The sequence below is a fragment of the Ambystoma mexicanum genome, chromosome 5q, assembly GCF_040938575.1.
Source record: "Ambystoma mexicanum isolate Mex_15411 chromosome 5q, UKY_AmexF1_1, whole genome shotgun sequence".
NCBI lineage: Eukaryota > Metazoa > Chordata > Amphibia > Caudata > Ambystomatidae > Ambystoma > Ambystoma mexicanum.
Genome location: NC_090933.1, coordinates 466,292,396 through 466,311,411, shown reverse-complemented (window position 1 = coordinate 466,311,411; position 19,016 = coordinate 466,292,396).

The following is a 19,016-nucleotide window of genomic DNA, read 5'->3' as shown; positions in this document are numbered from 1 at the left end:
ATTCCTATGGGATTTTCCCATTGTTCGAGGCTACCACTTTTTAATATAGCCTCGAACATACCGCTGGTTTATTAAATGAATATAAATTCACCGGTTGGTATTTTTTGCCGAAACTCGGTTCCAAAATGGCGTTTGTGTTTGCTTCTGTGACTCCAACCCAAGTCGAGCCCTTTGTTACACTTTTTGGCGGGCTTCTCCACAGAAGCCTCCAAAAGTGGTGCCACTCTGTTTGGGTACCACAGGGGGTGTGGGAGGCGGTTTAGGCACCCTGGACTGAGTTGCCTCAGCAACTCAAGTCACACTCTGGTGTGATTGGCCCAGTGGTGAGCCACCCGGCTCACCACTTAGCATGTTTGAGTGACATCTAGGACTGATGAATGGGGGTTTTCTGCATAAAAGCAGGGCTTTGGCGACTGGGACTTCAGACAACGCCACAGGACCAAAGAATCCGAAGAGGGAGGGAGAAGCTGAGCTGACCTGCAACGACGACACCACCGGTGGAGCCCTGCTGAACCGTCTCACCACTTTTCCCGACGACAGAGGAGATCTTCAATCCGAAGAGTCTTCTTCCTTTGACTGGTGGGGATAACCAGTTTGCCCGCCTTTTCACCTTCTCGGATTCTCTCATGGACGCCTTGCCTGTGCCAAGCACCCCGGCCACTGGGATACCACGTTTTCTCCACTACCGCAAATAACAGGTTAGTACCTTTTAACCGGAGAACTCCGCGATTGGTTTCTTCCCTGGCAGTGCACCGACCTTCAGCTTTCCTCCACGTCAAGATCATCTCTTCCTCTGGATGATGCCGCAACTTGCACCCGCTGCCAGGAACAACTGCCCCGCTGGAGGATCCTCTCCACTTTAAAGGTACTGTGTCCGCCTGGCCTTCCTCGCAACGGTCTGTGTGGGGTTACTCTTAAAGCCTCAATTTACCACTTGGGTTGGCCCTAGGCTGGCTAACTGAACTTTTCTAAACTGAACTAATTCCTTTCTGAACTCTCTGCAAGACTCTCCAAGCCTTTGAAACTGTGTGATCTAGGGCGTATTGGTGTTCTACTCTCTCCAAGAGGGAGCCTGGCCTCTGAACTTTTTGCTCACAAGTAGACTTTGACTTTTCTGCCTTGCTAAGTGCTTCTGAAGGATTGTGTTGTGTGCTGTTCCTAATTTCTGCCTTTTCCCTCCCTTTTCCTTAAACTTATTGGAGTGTCATCTTTAGTTAAGCGCTCACCTCTGTCTGGAAATAAGTGGTGTTAACTAAGACTTGTCTAATAAGGAATAAGGGATGTACATATGATAATAGTGACTGTGTTTTTGAACCTGCTTATAGTAATAGTGCTAGAGTGTTTCTAAGTGTGTGTTTAAATAAATAATTATATATTTGATACCTAAGCTCTGGTCAGTGTTTGCTTGTGCTACTGTATTTTGGTACCTATCTTGTATACTCTATATACTGTCTAACTCTTCTTGAGAGAAGTCTGGCTGCTCAGCCACAGCTACTAGGTAAATCTGGGTGGTACAGACTGCTACCAATTGGGTTTACTGCCAACACCTGTAGTCTTAAGCCTTTTGCAGTGGTCCCTGAGGGAAATGCACAGGTTTCTGCCTAACACTGGTGGCAGCGGTGGGATTTGTATTGAGTATACATTTTAGTGTGCTTATAGATACCTTAGTGCAACTAACCACAAAACTTAGCACTAAAAAAGTTATTTTCTAAACCTGTCAACTATGGAAAGTTATAGTCAAGAGTCCCTTGCTAAAAAAAAACTGCTGATTGTTTAAGAGTTCTCTGTAAGCATAAGTATCTCCTGACTAAAGGCAAGAAAATGGAGCTAATAGAAAGGTTTTTAGCAAACCAAAGTCTGGATGGTGGTTCAGAGGAACCTACCACTCCAGCAACCACTCCAGCAAATGTAGACAACAGCAATGATATTGATATTGATGCTAGTATTGATAACTTTGAGTCAGAAGCAGAAGAGGAGGGGGAAGATGATATAGTTGTCTCCCCTTGGCCTCTACCTGCCCTGCCAGCTGTACCTACTGGACCTTTACCAGGTCCCACACGTAATCCCGAATATATGGAACTAGAAAAAATGAAGCTTGAATTAGAATTCAAAGATTTAGTGCTCAAACAGAACAACGGCACCAAGAACTAATGCTCAGAGAAATGGAGCTCAACTATGAGCTAGAAATGAAAAAAATGTCTGTGGAAAGTGCTTCTCTCTCCAAATCCTCTAGGAGTTCCAGTCCCAAAAGACCCTGGATGCCTAAGGAGTTGGTGGGTATGTATGAGCCTAAGTTGGATGTGTTGGATTGGTTGAGTTTGTTTGAGTATAATCATGGGCTCCAGAACATTACAGGAAATGAGTTACTTTCCTGGTTGTTCTCTAGGCTCCCCCCTGTTGCAACTGATGTGGTAATGGAGTTGGGGGAGGAGGATAAGAAGGATTATGAATGTGTTAAGCTAGCTTTGATAGCTAGATTTGGGAAGACCCCTTCCTACTACCTTAAGAGGTTTAGGACCTTCAAAAAGCATGATGGTACCCCTTGGGCTACCTGGGTGAGTGAAAGTTTGAAGAATTTAGAGGGATGGATTAAGGGTTACAAAGTGAACACTTATGAGGGAATGAAGAATCTTGTGATGTTGGAGTCAATTTATGATGCCTGCTCTCCTGAGCTCAGACAGCACTTGGCTGATTCAAAGGAATTAGATTCCAGAAAACTAGCTAAGGCTGCTGACTTGTGGGTTGCCAACAGGGCTACTCACAAGGACTCTGGGGTAACTCAGAAAAAGGATGAGGGGAAACAGCCAAAAAAGGACTCCAAAGAGAATTCTAATAATTCCAATTCCAAAGAGGGCCCCAAACAGAACAATAAGGGTAAGCCACAAGGGAAACCAAATCAGAGTAGTGTACCCTCTGGTGGTAAACCAGAAGGAGGTCAGAGCAAGCCACCATTCTAGAAAGCATTTGGTAAATGCTATGTTTCTAGCTCGCCTGACCATGTGAAAGGAGATCCCAGATGTAAGGGTAAACCTTCAGGGGTCCAGCTTGTCTCCTTAGCCTTCGCTCCAGAGGAGGAAGTACAAATGGCAAGTGGAAACTTTCTACTACTGGCTGATGAACCCATTGGAGTCTCAGCCAGTGTTTCTTTAGTGTCTCTGGGTCTGTGGGAACAACAGAATTTAGATGTCTATATCTCTATCCCAGATAATACTAAAGAGTATTATAAGGACAGTGTCTAGGTGAATGGTCAGGAGACTCCTGCCATTAGGGACACTGGGGCCAGCATAACTGTGGTGAATAATTCTTTTTTTCAGGCTGAGGATGTTGCTAAGGCACCCAAATGCCTCACCAAGTTAGCTGGAGGGCCTGTGCTGATGCTTCCCCAAATACCAGTTCTCATCCAGTGTAATGACATGACTGTGAAGACACCTGTCAGCATACAAAGTGAGGTACCAGGAAGGGTTCTGTTGGGTAATGACCTGAAGACTCTTGGAGTAGTCTCACATACCCCCAGACCTCCTAGTAAAAGATTACAGGAGCTCACCAGACCTGCAAGGGAGTGAACCATGAGAGGTACTCCCAAGGAGATGATGAAGAAAGATATCACTCCTACTCCACTGGAGTTACAACTTGCTATCTCGGAACAGCAAGAAGCAAAGGGGAAACCCAAGACCTCTAGGAAACAGCCAGCAGCAAGCACTCCAGTGCTTCCAACAAGGACTTCCCCTGGGTTGTCCAAAGTTACACCTGTAACTCAACCTCCAGCTGAGGCTGAGAGGGAGGTAGAACCCTATATGGTTGAGCTAGACTCTGAAGAAGAGCTAGTGGAAGGCCAAGGACTCATTGGAGATCTGGATCCTGTTGACCATCGTGAGCTGCAGTCTTTACTGGTAGAAGGTGGACCCAACAGGGTAGACTTCAGTAAGGGACAGAGAGAATGTCCAACTCTGGAAGGTCTTCGCCAACAGGCAGCTTCTCAGGCTGATAGGCAAGAGCCTGGAAAGTACAGGTTACACTGGGAAGATGGCCTCTTCTACATTGAACCAACTGAGTCTGCACCTGGAGACTACAAGTGGCTTGTAGTACCTCAAGAAAACAGACAACAGTTCTTGCAACTGGCCCATGAGATTCCTTTGGCTGGTCACTTGAGTTTCAAGAAGACCAAGGAAAGGCTCTCACTCTACTTGTATTGGCCAAAGATGGGGGCTGAGGTAGATAAGTTTTGCAAGAGCTGCCATACCTGCCAGACTCTGGTAAGGTTGGGTCCAAGAATGTGGCACCTTTAGTGCCTCTCCCAGTTGTGGGAGTCCCATTTGAGAGAGTAGGGATTGACATTGTTGGTCCCCTTGATCCCCAACCTCCTCAGGCAACAGGTTTATCCTTGTTGTAGTAGACCATGGTACTAGGTACCCTGAGGCAATTCCTATGAGGACTGTTACAGCTCAGGCTGTGGCTAAGGCCCTCCTTGGTATTTTTACCAGGGTTGGGTTTCCTAAGGAAGTAATCTCTGACAGGGGGTCAAATTTTATGTCCCACTACATGAAAGCCATGTGGAAAACCTGTGGAGTTACTTACAAGTTCTCTACCGCCTACCACCCTCAGACAAACGGGTTGGCAGAAAGGTTCAACAGAACCATGAAGAGCATGATAGATGCTCTAGAAGATCCCCTTAAAAGAAAGTGGGACCTTCTATTGCCATGCCTTCTCTTTGCTTATAGAGAAATCCCTCAGGAGGGAGTAGGTTATTCTCCCTTTGAACTTCTTTATGGCCATCCAGTCAGAGGGCCATTGGCCCTGATTAAGGAGGGGTTGGAGAGTGCTCCTTCCCCCAAGCCAGTCAGAGTGACTGACTATGTGATAGGTCTCCGGAGGAGAATGTCACAAATGATGGCAGAAGCTAATGATAACCTGAAAGCTGGGCAAGCTTTGGTCAAGCATTGGCATGACCAAAAGGCTACCATGGTTGAGTTCACTCAAGACCAGCTAGTTCTAGCTATGATCCCAACAAGGAAGAGGGCCTTGCAAGATAAATGGATGGGACCCTTCAAGGTTGGGGGTAAACCTGGAGAGGTGAACTATCTGGTGGACTTGGGCAATCCCAAGGAGGTCCCCAGAGTCTTCCACACCAACAGACTAAAGGTGTATGTCTCCAGGACTGAAGTAGGAGCCTTGCTTCTAGCTTCAACAGAAGAGAAGAGAAGAGAGTGAAGCTCTCCCTGATCTCCTCAGAGGCTTACCCTTGGACGAAAAGATTGAAGGAGTAAATCTCTCTTCAAATCTGACACCTGAGCAACAAGAAGAGTGCAAAGCCATTTTAAATCAGTTTGCCTCTCTGTTCTCACTTTCACCAGGCTTGCCCCTTGGGGACAGCATGATATATTCACTGGTGACTGTCTGCCAGTCAAAAGCAGAGGATATAGAATGTCAGAAAATGTAAGGACCCACATCAAAGGGGAGGTCAAGAAGATGCTTGATCTCGGGGTAATAGAGCCCTCTACTAGTCCATGGTCTAGCCCAGTTGTGTTAGTACCAAAGGCAGGATCCAAAGAGTTGAGATTTTGTGTGGATTATAGAGCTCTTAATGCAGTCACCAAGACTGATGCCCACCCTTTGCCAAGGACAGATGAGTTGGTGGACAGACTTGGTTCAGCCAAGTTCCTCAGCACATTTGACCTTACGTCAGGCTATTGGCAAATAGCCCTGACAGACCATGCCAAGGAGAAAACTGCATTTTCTACCCCAGTTGGCTTATACCAATTTAAGGTTATGCCTTTTGGATTGAAGAATGCACCTGCAACATTCCAAAAGATGGTAAATCAGGTTCTGGCTGGGATGGAGGACTTCTGCATGGCATACTTGAATGACATTGCAGTATTCAGCCACTCCTGGGAAGAGCATGTTAACCACCTGGGACATGTTTTGCAGGCTCTTGAACAGGTCAATCTGACCATAAAGGCAAGTAAATGCCAGATTGGTCAGAGTAAGGTGGTCTACCTTGGGCATGAGGTAGGAGGTGGAGAAATAAAGCCTTTGCTAAGTATGATTGAAGCTGTGCAAAATTGGACAGCACCTACTACTCAAACCCAAGTGAGAGCATTCCTAGGCCTCACTGGGTATTACAGGAATTTCACAGAGAACTATGGGACCATAGTTTCTCCACTGAATGTAATCTCCTCTCCCTAAGAAGGTCAAATTAAATGAGGAATGCAATCAGGCTTTTGAAAACCTGAAGAAAGCTCTTTGCCAAGCACCAGTATTGAGAGCTCCTGACTATCACCAAACTTTCATTGTGCAGAGAGATGCTTCTAATGTAGGTATAGGTGCAGTCCTTAGCCAACTGGATGAGAAAGGTAGGGAGCACCCCATTTGCTTCATCAGCAGAAAGCTGAAGGATCCTGAGACAAGGTGGCCAACTATTGAAAGAGAATGTTTTGCTATTGTGTGGGCACTGAAGAAGTTTAGGCCATACTTGTATGGTTCGACGTTTGTCATTCAGACTGACCACCAACTCTTGAGATGGTTGATGCAGATGAAAGGGGAAAATCCTAAACTATTGAGATGGTCAATCTGCCTGCAAGGGTTTGATTTCACCATTGAGCACAGGTCAGGGTGTCACCACCAAAATGCTTATGGTCTCCCTAGGATGTATGTCATCGACTAGAGGTATGAGATTCATCCAGGAGTGGATTAAATCCTCCTGTCCCTTAGTCTGGGGGGGGCAAGTGTTAGGGAGAATTCTCTGTTAAGGCGTATTTCCCAAACCTAGTGAGTCCCCCAGCAGCTTTGCTGGATTTTTGGGGTTTATTTTTTTCTCCTGCTAAGAGTGAGACTCTTTTTCTCCCACTCTTAGACATGATTTGAGGTGTTCCTTTGACTTTGTATGTGTTTTATGGGCTATGGGGTCCTTTACCCCATAGGGCTTCATGTGTTTTTGGTATGTGGGTTACACAGTACCCTCCGTGCAGTAACCCAGTGGTGTCGTAGTTTGAGTGACAGCTAGTACTGTTGAATGGGGGTTTTCTGCATAAAAGCAGGGCTTTGGGGACTGGGACTTCAGACGTCGCCACAGGACCAAAGAATCCGGAGGGGGAGAAGCTGAGCCGACCTGCAATGACGACACCACCAGTGGAGCCCTGATGAACCGTCTCACCACTTTTCCCGACGAAAGAGGAGATCTTCAATCCGAAGAGTCTTCTTCCTTTGACTGGTGGGGATAACCAGTTTGACCGCCTTTTCGCTTTCCCGGATCATCTCGTGGCCGCCTTGCCTGTGCCAGGCACCCCGGCAACCGGGATACCACATTTTCTCCACTACCGCAAATAAAAGAGTAGTACCTTTTAACCGGAGAACTCCGCGGCTGGTTTCTTCCCTGGCAGTGCAACGACCTTCAGCTTTCCTCCACGTCGAGATCATCTCTTCCTCTGGACGACGCCGTGACTTGTACCAGCTGCCAGGAACAACTGCCCCCGCTGGAGGATCCTCTCCACTTTAAAGGTACTGGGCCTCATTCCGGGTTTGGAGCTAACCATAAAGTAATTAGCTCCATGGTTGCCTCCAAAACCGTCCCAAATCCGGCATGGTGAATGGAGTAATTACCAGTCCATTCCAGGGTTGGAGGGACCGGTAATTCCCCATTCATCTTTTGCCCTTCCCATTCCCATTTCTGCCCCAGAGGGCTCAATGGGAATGGGGAAGGAGGTAATTACAGCACCGTAAATTACAGTACCATAATTACCTCCGAAGTACCTTTTTGCGGGTCCTGTACTTTACTCCTGCTAAAAGCAGGAGGTAAGGAAGGACCCGCAAAGGGTCCTCGGAATACAGAGGTATGGGATTACCGGCATCAGCACCCTTACCGGTGCCGGTAATTCATTACCTCCAACCTCGGAATGACCCCCACTGTGTCTGCCTGGCCTCCCTCGCAACGGTCTGTGTGGGGTGACTCTTAAAGCCTCAACTTACCACTTGGGTTGGCCCTAGGCATGCTAACTGAACTTTTCTAAACTGAAGTAATTCCTTTCTGAACTCTCTGCAAGACTCTCCAAACCTTTGAAACTGTGTGATCTTGTGCGCATTGGTGTTCTACTCTCTCCAAGAGGGAGCCTGGCCTCTGAACCTTTTGCTCACAAGTAGACTTTGACTTTTCTGCCTTGCTAAGTGCTTCTGAAGGATTGTGTTGTGTGCTGTTCCTAATTTCTGCCTTTTCCCTCCCTTTTTCTTAAACTTATTGGAGTGCCATCTTTAGTTAAGCGCTCACCTCTGTCTGGAAATAAGTGGTGTTAACTAAGACTTGTCTAATAAGAAATAAGGGATGTACATATGATAATAGTGACTGTGTTTTTGAACTTACTTATAATGATAGTGCTAGAGTGTTTCTAAGTGTTTATTTAAATAAATAATTATATACTTGATACCAAAGATCTGGTCAGTGTTTGCTTGTGCTACTGTATTTTGGTACCTATCTTGTATACTCTATATACTGTCTAACTCTTCTTGAGAGAAGTTTGGCTGCTCAGCCACAGCTACCAGGTAAGTCTGGGTGGTACAGACTGCTACCAATTGGGTTTACTGCCAACACCTATAGTCTTAAGCCTTTTGCAGTGGTCCCTAAGGGAACTACACAGGTTTCTGCCTAACACCAGGTCCTCTCTGGGTCAGTTCTTGAAGCACAGCAGCTTTCAGATTGCGAAGGAGAGCAACAGCAATTCTTCTCGTCCAGCAGGGCTTCAGGATCAAGCTTTAGTTACTCCAGTTACTCATCGTAGTGGACTTCAGCTTCTGAACATTATTCCTAGCAGTGAGAGGTCCCCAGATATACTGTTGATCTCCCATTCATTCCGCGGGGTCTCAATCAAGCATCCAATCACGACTACAGGCATTCATTATGGCAGGCAGCCAATCAGGCTCACGAGGTATTCAGGCCATTCACTTCTCTCCAGACACTCACAACAAATTATGTGTATTGGGACGAGTACCGAGCCATTCAACACTCCAAGCTGCATTCATACCGGTTTTGGGCAGGGCTGTCTCAACCATTGTGTCAAACACCAGATACTAGACAGCCACACCATAGAATGTATATTCGTCACACACTCAATTCACCCAGGTCCCACACACAGGCATACCCACAACATACGGTTGTTGAGAAGGCTCCAGCCAGTCTGGTCGGCACTTCCCCCCACTACTATATACAGAACTTCCACTCAACAGCCAGTCAGGGGGAAGGGACAGAGGCAGGGCTTCCCGGGACTTCGGGAAGATCAAGGTAACAGGTGATGGAAGGCAAGAGGCCATGGGGCCATTTTGTCTCCATCCGGAATCTACCGATTCCCATGACAGGGCCTGGGCATCCCAAAGTGGAGAACGCTAAGGGCACCAGTCATTTCAGCATGGAGCTGCCACCAGCCCGTATCCTGCTCTGTGGGTCACACACAGGTGCCCAAAAACATACACTAGGGGCACAGGGTTGTACCCCTACCCATGGGTGCCATAAGGGTATCCCACGGGTCTGTTCACCAAACCAAAGGAGAGAGAGCTGCACCGCTAGGAGTCCCACATGAACTCCTGCGTGGAAAACATGACAGAACACGCGATAAAAAGCAGTAAAGTACAAGGACACGGAGGCCCTATCCCTCCAATGCATTTCCAGCATCAGAGTCGTCCCCCCAGACTGAGGTGGAGGGTGCCTAATCTCCCACGGGATAGACACCCTCATCCAGACGGTCAACATACCTTCCGGAAAGGCCATCTGCATTATCATGACTCTTCCCTGGTCTGTGCTAAATGGTAAAGTCTAGTCCTTGCATACTAATGGACCACCTGAGCAGTTTCTCGTTTTCACCCTTCATCTGCATAAGCCGCTTCAGGGGCTTATGATCGGTTTGGACCTTGAAGGTAGACCCTGTAAGGTAGGGTCTAAAATGCCTAAGGCTCCAAACAATACTAAAACATTCCTATTCAACAGTAGCCCACCTAAGTTCCCTACCCTTAAGTTGTCTACTGATGAATATGATTGGATGTTCTCTTCCTTTGTCATCTAACTGGGACAAGACAGCTCCAATTCCGTTGTCGCAAGCGTCAGTTTGAACGATAAAGGGATTGCTGTAATCGGGCACACATAGCACGGGTGCCTGACACAGACTTCTTTTCAAGCCATCAAAGGCCCTCTGAAAGTCTTCAGTCCAATTAACCTTCCTAGGTTGTTTGGGCGAAGCCAATGCTGTCAGGGTTGCAGCTATGGTTCCATATTCTGCCATGAAATTGCGATAATACCCAGTGAGGCCCAGAAAGGCTCTCACCTGGTTTCCCAGTCATGTACATCCTGTACTGGGGAGAGGTTGGATTTGACCCCCTCCTACCTCGTGACCAAGATAGGTGACTTTCCCCTGAGCTATCTGGCACTTGGTGGCCTTGATAGTGAGGTAGCCCTTTTTAATGCCTGCAACAGTTTACCCATATGAGTCAAATGCTCTTCCCAGGTGGAACTGTAGATGGCAATGTCGTCTAAGTAAGCCACACAAAAGGCTTCCAGCCCACTGAGCGCATGGTTGACTAATCTCTGGAAAGTGGCAGGGGCATTCTTCAGCCCGAAAGGCATGACTGTAAACTGGTAGAGTCCCTCTGGTGTTGAGAACGCCGTCTTTTCCTTGGCATGGTCCGTCAGAGCTATTTGCCAATAGCCTGAGGTAAGGTCGAAGGTGCTCACAAATTTGGCAGCACCTATGGTGTCCACAAGCTCATCAGCCCGGGCAAAGGGTGCACGTCAGTTTTGGTGACGGCATTGACTCCTTGGTAGTCCACACAGAACCTCCAATCTTGGTACCTGCTGGAGAACTTGCCTTGGGGACAAGGACCACAGGACTGGACCAGGGACTGGTTGAGGGTTCAATAACACCCAGATCCAACATCTTGGCGACCTCAGCCTGGATGTGGTTCTTGACGGTATCTGACATACGGTAGCACCTGCTTTTGACAGGCACACTGTCACCAGTGTCAATCTCGTGCCTACCCCACAGTGTAAGGCCTAGTGTCAGTGAAAACAGAGAGGCGTACTGCCGGAGCAAAGCCCGGCAGGCCTTCTGCTGCTCTGTCGTCAGATCGGGAGAGAGATGCACTCCCTCCACTGAGCCATCCTGAGGGTTGCTATGCAGCAAACAAGGAAGGGGCTCACTCTCATCCTCTCCTTGCCCTGAAGCCAGCAAGAGACATGAGACTTTGCCCCGCCTGTGGAAAGGCTTGAGCCTGTTAACATGGAATATCTGAGGGGCTACCCCAGAGGCTCCCATGTCAACCAGATAATTGACCTCGCACATCTTGGAGATTATCCTGAAGGGTCCAGTCCATCTATCCGCCAAAGCCTGAGGCTTGAAAGGCTCCATCACGAGGACCTCCTGTCCTGGAGTCCAATCCACTTGCGATGCTTTAAGGTCATGCCAGTACTTATTCAATTCCTGGCTGGCCTTAAGATTCGCTGTTGCCTGACCCATCATCTGTGTCATCCTCCGTCTGAGGCCTAACACATAGTCCCCCACTTGCTTGGTGGGACCTGGAGGGGTGGCCTCCCAACCTTCTTGGATAAAGGCGAGGGGCCCCCTCACAGGATGTCCAAAGAGTAACTCAAAGGGGCTGTAACCAACACCCTCTTGAGGTACCTCTCTGTAAGCAAACAGCAGGCATGGCAGGAGAAGATCCCACTTATTCCTGAGGGGCTCTTCAAAGCGCCTAACATGCCCTTGAGAGTTTTGTTAAATCTCTCAACCAAAAAGTTGGTCTGGGGAGGGTAAGAGGTGGAGAATTTGTAAGTTACTCTGCATTCCTTCCACATGGTTTTCATGTAACTTGACATGAAGTTGGATCTTCTATCAGAGACAACCTCCTTAGGGAATCCAACAAGGGTGAAAATGCCCAGGAGAGCCCTGGCAACCACCTTGGCTGTAACTGTCAGAAGGGGTATAGCCTCAGGGTACCTGGTGGCATGATCTACCAAAACTAGGATGAACCGATGTCCACCCGACGTGGGAGGGTCAAGGGGACCGACGATGTCAATGCCCACCCTCTCAAACGGTGAGTCAACCACTGACAACGGTTGCAGTGGGGCGATGACTCTGCCTCCAGTCTTGCCAGACAACTGACAAGTTGGGCAGGTCCTGCAGTGGGACTCCACTTCTACTCCCATCCGTGGCCAGTAGAAATGGGCAGAGAGCCTCGGCTTAGTCTTCTTGGTACCAAGATGACCAGCCAAGGGCACCTCATGCGCCAACTGCAGCAGGAAGGGCCGGTAAACCTGGGGTACCACCAACCTCTTGAGGGCACCAGGTTCAGGCTTAGTGGGCTCACTAAAAAAGGAGCTCACCCTTCCAATAAATCTGAAATGTCCTAGGCACTTCTTCCTGTACCTGGGAAAGGGCCTGTGTCCTCAGACCCTCGAGAGAGTGGCACTCTCTCTGTCCCTTACAGAAGTCCGCCCAGGAGGATCCCCCTTCAGCCAACAAGCATTGAAGGTCGGGATGATCCTCCGGGTTAAGAGCCTCTCCCACAGGAAAGTCTTCTGGCTCGTCTCCCACAGGAGTTGAGATGGGATTTACCACTGGACCCAGCCCGTCCGGAGCATGGATCCCAATGGGTGCTGTCGGACCAGCGGGAGGAGTAGAGGCTCCCTCCACAGAGGCGGCCTTCTTACTCCTCCATTTCTTTCGTGCCTTTGGTTTCCCCGTTGGCAAGGGTACCGGGCTCGCAGCTGGACCCTGTGTGACCTGCGATCGGGTGACTGCCACAGCAGCCATGGGTAGACCATCCGTGATCATCCCCAATTCGACCAAATCGTTTCCCAACAAAATGTTCGCAGGCACGTTGTCCTGAACCAGGACCAGATGCTTTGCTGTCTTGTCTCCAATCGTAATGTTGACTAAGGCTACAGGCGAGAATTTGGGAGGCCCACCATCTAACCTGGTGGTTCTCAGAGGAGCACCTACATAGTCCTCTGGCTTGAGCAGAGTCCTCTCCACCGCTGTCATGCTTGCCCCAGTGTCTCTCAACCCAGTAGAAGGCTGGCCATTCAAGATGACACTTCTCAAAAACCTACGAGTGTTTTGCGGGATAGTCGCCAGTACTTCTGCGTACTGGTCCTAAGGGACACTTAGGAAATCAATACGGGAGCAATGAAGGTGATCCCAGTAGAGGAGGGGAGGATGGTGGCCTCCACCTCAGGTACGGAGTAGGGATAGTTCAGGCTGACAGCCTGGACTCCAAGTGCCTTACACTTGGGGTCACCCCTTCGGTGATCCAGAGCCCCACAATCCCAGCATGTGCCGGGCGTGCGGGGTACGGTACTGAAACCACTGGGACCCTGCTTTGCAGCAGGCGGACCACTACTCTTACTCCCACCCACAACAGACTTATCCCCACTAGGTTTTTGGGTCTTCGGAGAGGAAGGTTTTGGTTTACCTGACTGTGATTGCTTTTGGGACTCCTCAGCTTTCTGAGAGGCCCCCTTTTCTTTGACCTTGCCCTTCCCACTGGAGTCCTTAGGGGACACCCAGTGGGAGACCCACTTTTCAGCCAACCTAGCCAGCTTGAAGGGCTCCAAAATGTTCTGGTCAGCAACATACTGACGCAGCCCTGGTGAACAGGTTTCTGAAAAATGCTCAAAAAACAAGAGTGAGACAATTCAACAAACATTTTCACTTTTGTAACCATCTATCCACCCCATCATGTTCATGTGCGCAGCACTCACCCAGTCAACCCAAGACACATTCTCTCGTTTCTTAAAATCCCTGAACCGTTTAAGATATTGGGTAGGCGTTTTGTCAAACTTGGTGATTAAGGCAGACCTCATGCAATCATACTGACTCCTTTCTTCCACACTCAGTTTCAGAATACAGTCATATCCAGTTTGTGGCACTCTGCTTAACAAACACTTAGCCCAATCTCTCTTATCAACATCGTGAATTGCACAAGCCATTTCAAATTCTTTGGAGGATATCAGAACCCTCCACATATACACCAACCAAATCTTTAATAAACTTGGTTGCTGGGGAACTGACACTCTCAACTGGTTGCGCTGAGGTCTCCACTCGAGTTTTCTCTAGCTGGATTCGCTGACATTCAGTGTCCTGGTTCTTTAGTTCAAGGTCCTTATCTTTGAGTTCTTTGAGTTCAAGAACCCTATCTTTTAGCTTAAAATCCCGGTTCTTGAGCTCCACTTGCTGTGCCAACTCCTCTATCTTAAGCTCAGCATCTAGTTCCAACTTGCGATATTTAAAGGCTAACTTCATCCTCAATAACTCAAGCTCTAAAGAATTGCTGGGGTTCGGAACAGAGGCCTCAGGAATGGTGGCATTCCCAGAATCAGTTTCGGCGACAACCCCCGGGGTAGAGTCCTCATTGGTTGCATCCAATCCAAGAGTTTCACAATCGATCTGGTAGTCCACCAGGGCAGCCATCAGCTCAGCCCTAGGCTTATCCACAAAGTCTAATTCCCTGGCTTTACAAGCACTCTGGACAGCCTCTAAGCTCATCCGAGTCAATTTACCATTCTCAATAGATTCCATTGCTTGTAATGCAGTTATCTTGTACACAACTAAACCTTTGTTTAAGTGCAGATATCCTTCGTAAGTGGCACGGTTATACACTGAGTCTTAAAACCATAAGCATCCCGGCGCTGCCACCAGCTGTAAAGACCGGAGGGGGGGTCTGCACTTCCGCTCTCTATATGGTAGAGGGGAGGCACAGAGACCCCTGCCAAGATTCTGTATTATTGGTAGTTGTGGTCGAGCAATCAAGGTCTAGCTTCTAAGGAGGTGATGCGAGCTGGTTCTTAAGTACAGTGTAGTCCCTGAGCACCCACAAAGGAATGTCCACACACTGTATCGGTTAAAACACAGTCTTTATATAATTAATATTCAAGGTCATATACACGATCACGATAACTCACTTTGTACTCCGAAAATCAACAATGGTAAATATCTAAAGTAGTACCACTAATGTTATTAGATCTTAGTAAAGTGCATACGGTCAGAATGACACACAGATCAAAATGAAGAGGAAACCAGCAGTAGAGAGAGGAAGGAAAGCAATATGGTTGAGCAATTGGCAGAATACGTCCTGCCAGGAAGAGGCATGCAGGGCACCTCGGTGTCGATAGTTCTGGACCTCAAAGAGTTGAAGAACTGTGGTCCATCAAGGGCGTCGAGTTGTCAGCGTCTCTGTGGTCTTTGGGTGGCGGGAAACCAACCCACCGGGGAATGCTCCTCGGCGGGTCGACGGTCAGGCCTTCTCCAGGAGGATACGGTGGCGACGATGCAGACGAGAGTGTCCTTGGATCAATGAAGTTCTTAGGCAATGGGAGCACGGCGGCTCCAGTTGGCGATGGCGGTCGTCGACAGTGGCAGACAACAGTCCGGGTGCTTCTCCTTGGAGTTCCTCAGCAGTCCCCATATCGGGTCGGCAGCCTGTCGAAGGTCTATTTACCAGGGAGCTTAGGCAAAGATCAGCTGTGCACGATGGTCCCTCGTAGCTCGGGAAGAGGGCGCCTTACCAGGTCCTCTCTGTGTCAGTTCTTGAAGCACAGCAGCTTTCAGATTGCGAAGGAGAGCAACAGCAATTCTTCTCGTCCAGCAGGGCTTCAGGATCAAGCTTCAGTTACTCCAGTTACAAATCGTAGTGGACTTCAGCTTCTGAACACGATTCCTAGCAGTGAGAGGTCCCCAGATATACTGTTGATCTCCCATTCATTCCGCTGGGTCACACTCAAGCATCCATTCATGACTACGAGCATTCATGCAGGCAGGCAGCCAATCAGGCACACGAGGTATTCAGGCCATTCAGTTCTCTCCAGACACTCACAACAAGTTATATGTATTGGGACAAGTACCGAGCCATTCAACACTCCAAGCTGCATTAATACCAGTTTCGGGCAAGGCTGTCTCAACCATTGTGTCAAACACCAGATACTAAACAGCCACACCATAGAATGTATATTCGTCACACACTCCATTCACCCAAGTCCCACCCACAGGCGTACCCACAACATACGTTCGTTGAGAAGGCTCAAAGCAGTCTGGTCGGCACTTCCCCACACTACCATATACGGAACTTCCACCCAACAACCCGTCAGGGGGAAGGGACAGAGGCAGGGCTTCCCAGGACTTTGGGAAGATCAAGGTAACAGGTGATGGAAGGCAAGAGGGCATGGGGGCCATTTTGTCTCCATCCGGAATCTACCGATTCCCATGACAGGGCCTGGGCACCCCAAAATGGAGGACGCTCAGGGCACCAGTCATTTCAGCATGCAGCTGCCACCAGCCGTACCCTGCTCTGTGGGTCACACACAGGTGCCCAAAAACATACACTAGGGGCACAGGGTTGTACCCCTACCCATGGGTGCCATAAGGGTATCCCACGGGTCTGTTCACCAAACCAAAGGAGAGAGAGCTGCACCGCCAGGAGTCCCACATGAACTCCTGCGCATAAAACATGACAGAACACGCGATAAAAAGCAGTAAAAGACAAGGACATGGAGGCCCTATCCCTCCGATGCATTTCCAGCATCACAGGAAGACAGAGGGATGGCAAGACAAACAATCTTACTCAGCCTTGTTTCATTCAGATCGTACAACTGTGACACTGCAAAGTGCAAGGAAAAGGGAGAGGGCTAAGTGCCAGGGATAGGGAAGGGGGAAGTGCAATCAGGGCAGTATTGCTCTGAGTAAGTGCAGCCAAGGCAGCACAGCTCTGGGTAAGGGCAAGGAGGCAGGGGACTGTGGGAAACAGTCACAGCCTCTAAGTGCATGGTAGGCCCGTAGGCAGTGCAGGGGAAACTGATCATGGAGGAACATTCACCCAGTCGACTCTGTGGGTAGCCAAGCAACCATTCGGTGCAGGAGACAGGTAGGTCAGCAGGGGAGAGAGATAGAGAGAAAGCAGAAGAGAAAATGAAGGTTTTGAGCTGCTTCCAGAACATCAGGTGGTCTGACGCAGGTTTGAGAGGGGCAGGGAGGCCATTCCAGAAGGAGGGTCTTGAACTTGATCCTTGCAGTCACTGGGACCCAGTGTGGGATTTTGGGGCTAGAGAGATACGATTCCTGGGCTTGAGGCCAAGGACAAGTCTTGCAGTCCTGTTCTGGATTATTTGCAGAGGACGGAGAGTAGAGGAAGGTAGATGGAAAAAGAGGCTGCTGTAGTAGTCCAGCCTCGAGAGATCCAGGGCTCTGGAGACAGTAAGCTTCTGGGGGAAAGTGAGAAAAGGAAGAATACCTCTGAGGAGGTGCAGCTGGTAGTGGGCCTTCTTTGCAAGGTGAGGAGATAAGGAGAGAGTGGACTCGAAGATGACACCAAGGTTTTTAGCCTCACAGGAAGGCAAAGGAAGAAGGCCCAAGGAGGGCGGCCAGAGTGAGAGAGGGAAAGCGGGAGCAGGGGTCCAATACGTATGATCTCAGTTTTACTGGCATTAAGGCAGAGATCATTGGAGGCACACCATTCCTGAATCATGGACAGTCAGGAATGAGCGAGAGAGAAAAAGAGGCTGAGGGTAGCCTGAAAGAGAGCTGAGTGTCAACTGCATAACACTGAAAGTTAGAACATAAGGTAGAGATCAGGTGGGCCAAAGAGGCCATGTATATATAAATAAAGAGCCAGAGTGAGAGGATAGAGCTCTGGGGAACACCACATGTGGAGAGAGCGGTGGTGGAGAGAAAGGACCCAAGTTGAGCCTGGGAGGGTCAGTGCAGGAGGAAGGAGGTCAGCAACTCTAGGGCCTAAACCGTGATGCCCAGGTTCTCACAGAGTCGTTTGATCAGGATGGCGTGATTGAGCATGTCGAAGGCAGAGGAAAGGTCAAGGAGGATTAGGACAGAAGGAAGGCTAGAGATGAGATTAGTGAGCAGATCATCACAGGTGTTCAGGAGAGCAGTTGCCATGCCTGCGGCTGCTCTGAAGCCAGACTGATCGTCATGGAGATAACCAACATATTCAGCTTGGAGATGGCCAGCTTTTCTAAGAGTTTGCCCAGTAAAGGAGTGATATAGATCGGAATGTAGTTTGCCAGACAGGTAGGATCATTTCAAAGGATTTTTTAGGAGGGGGTGCACCAAGGAGTGCTTGAGGAGAGAGGGGAAGGATCCAGTAGTGAAAGAGTGATTGCAGAAAACGTCCAAGGCTGGACCAGGGGTGTCAACCTGGTCGTTGATGGTTCTGGAGTAGCAGGGAAGCACTTGTTTGGATGACACTTAAATAGATTGGACTTGTCTAGAAACGTTGTCAAGTGTTGTCAGAGAGAAAGAGGAGAAATGAGGAGGGGAGGGTGAGGCGGCCAGAAGGGGGCCGAGAGAGTTAGAGGGAGAGGAAGAGGAGAGTCAGGACAGGATGTCCAGAGATTTAGTGGTGAAGTGAGAAACCAGAGCAATACAGAGGGCCTGGGAAGGAACAGGAGAGGTGGAGACTGCAGTAGGATTTGCCAGCTCCTTACAGATTCTAAAGCGTTTGGCCATGTTGTTAAAGGCCGCAGAGACACAGGCTTGGATGTGGACTCTCTTCCTGGACAGGACAGAGTGTATGGGCCTCATTATGAGTGTGGAGGTAGCCATGCCCTTGATAAGGGCATGGCTGCCTCCAAACTCGGGTCCGGGTCAGTGGTCCCTAAATGGGGAAATACCAGGCCATTCTGACTGTGGTGGGCCCAGTATTTCCCCATTCAGAGACCCCATACCCAGATCATCCCCATTCCCATTTGAGCCCCCATAGGGCTCAATGAGAATGGGGAGCATGCTAACAACGGGCCCGTTAATGATGGGCCCGTTGTTAGCATGCTGGTCCCCTCGCGGAACACGCAAAGGACGTGTGGTCTGACCAGACGTCCAGAGCGGGTCCCGCGATGGGACCTCGTAATGAGGCAGTACGGGGTTAACGGCACCGGCACTGTTACCAGTGCCATTAACCCCTTACCGTCTCACTTGTAATGAGGCCCTATGTATTGCCTTTGGAGCATGCAGTATGTCAGTTTTTCAGGGGATGCGCCCAAA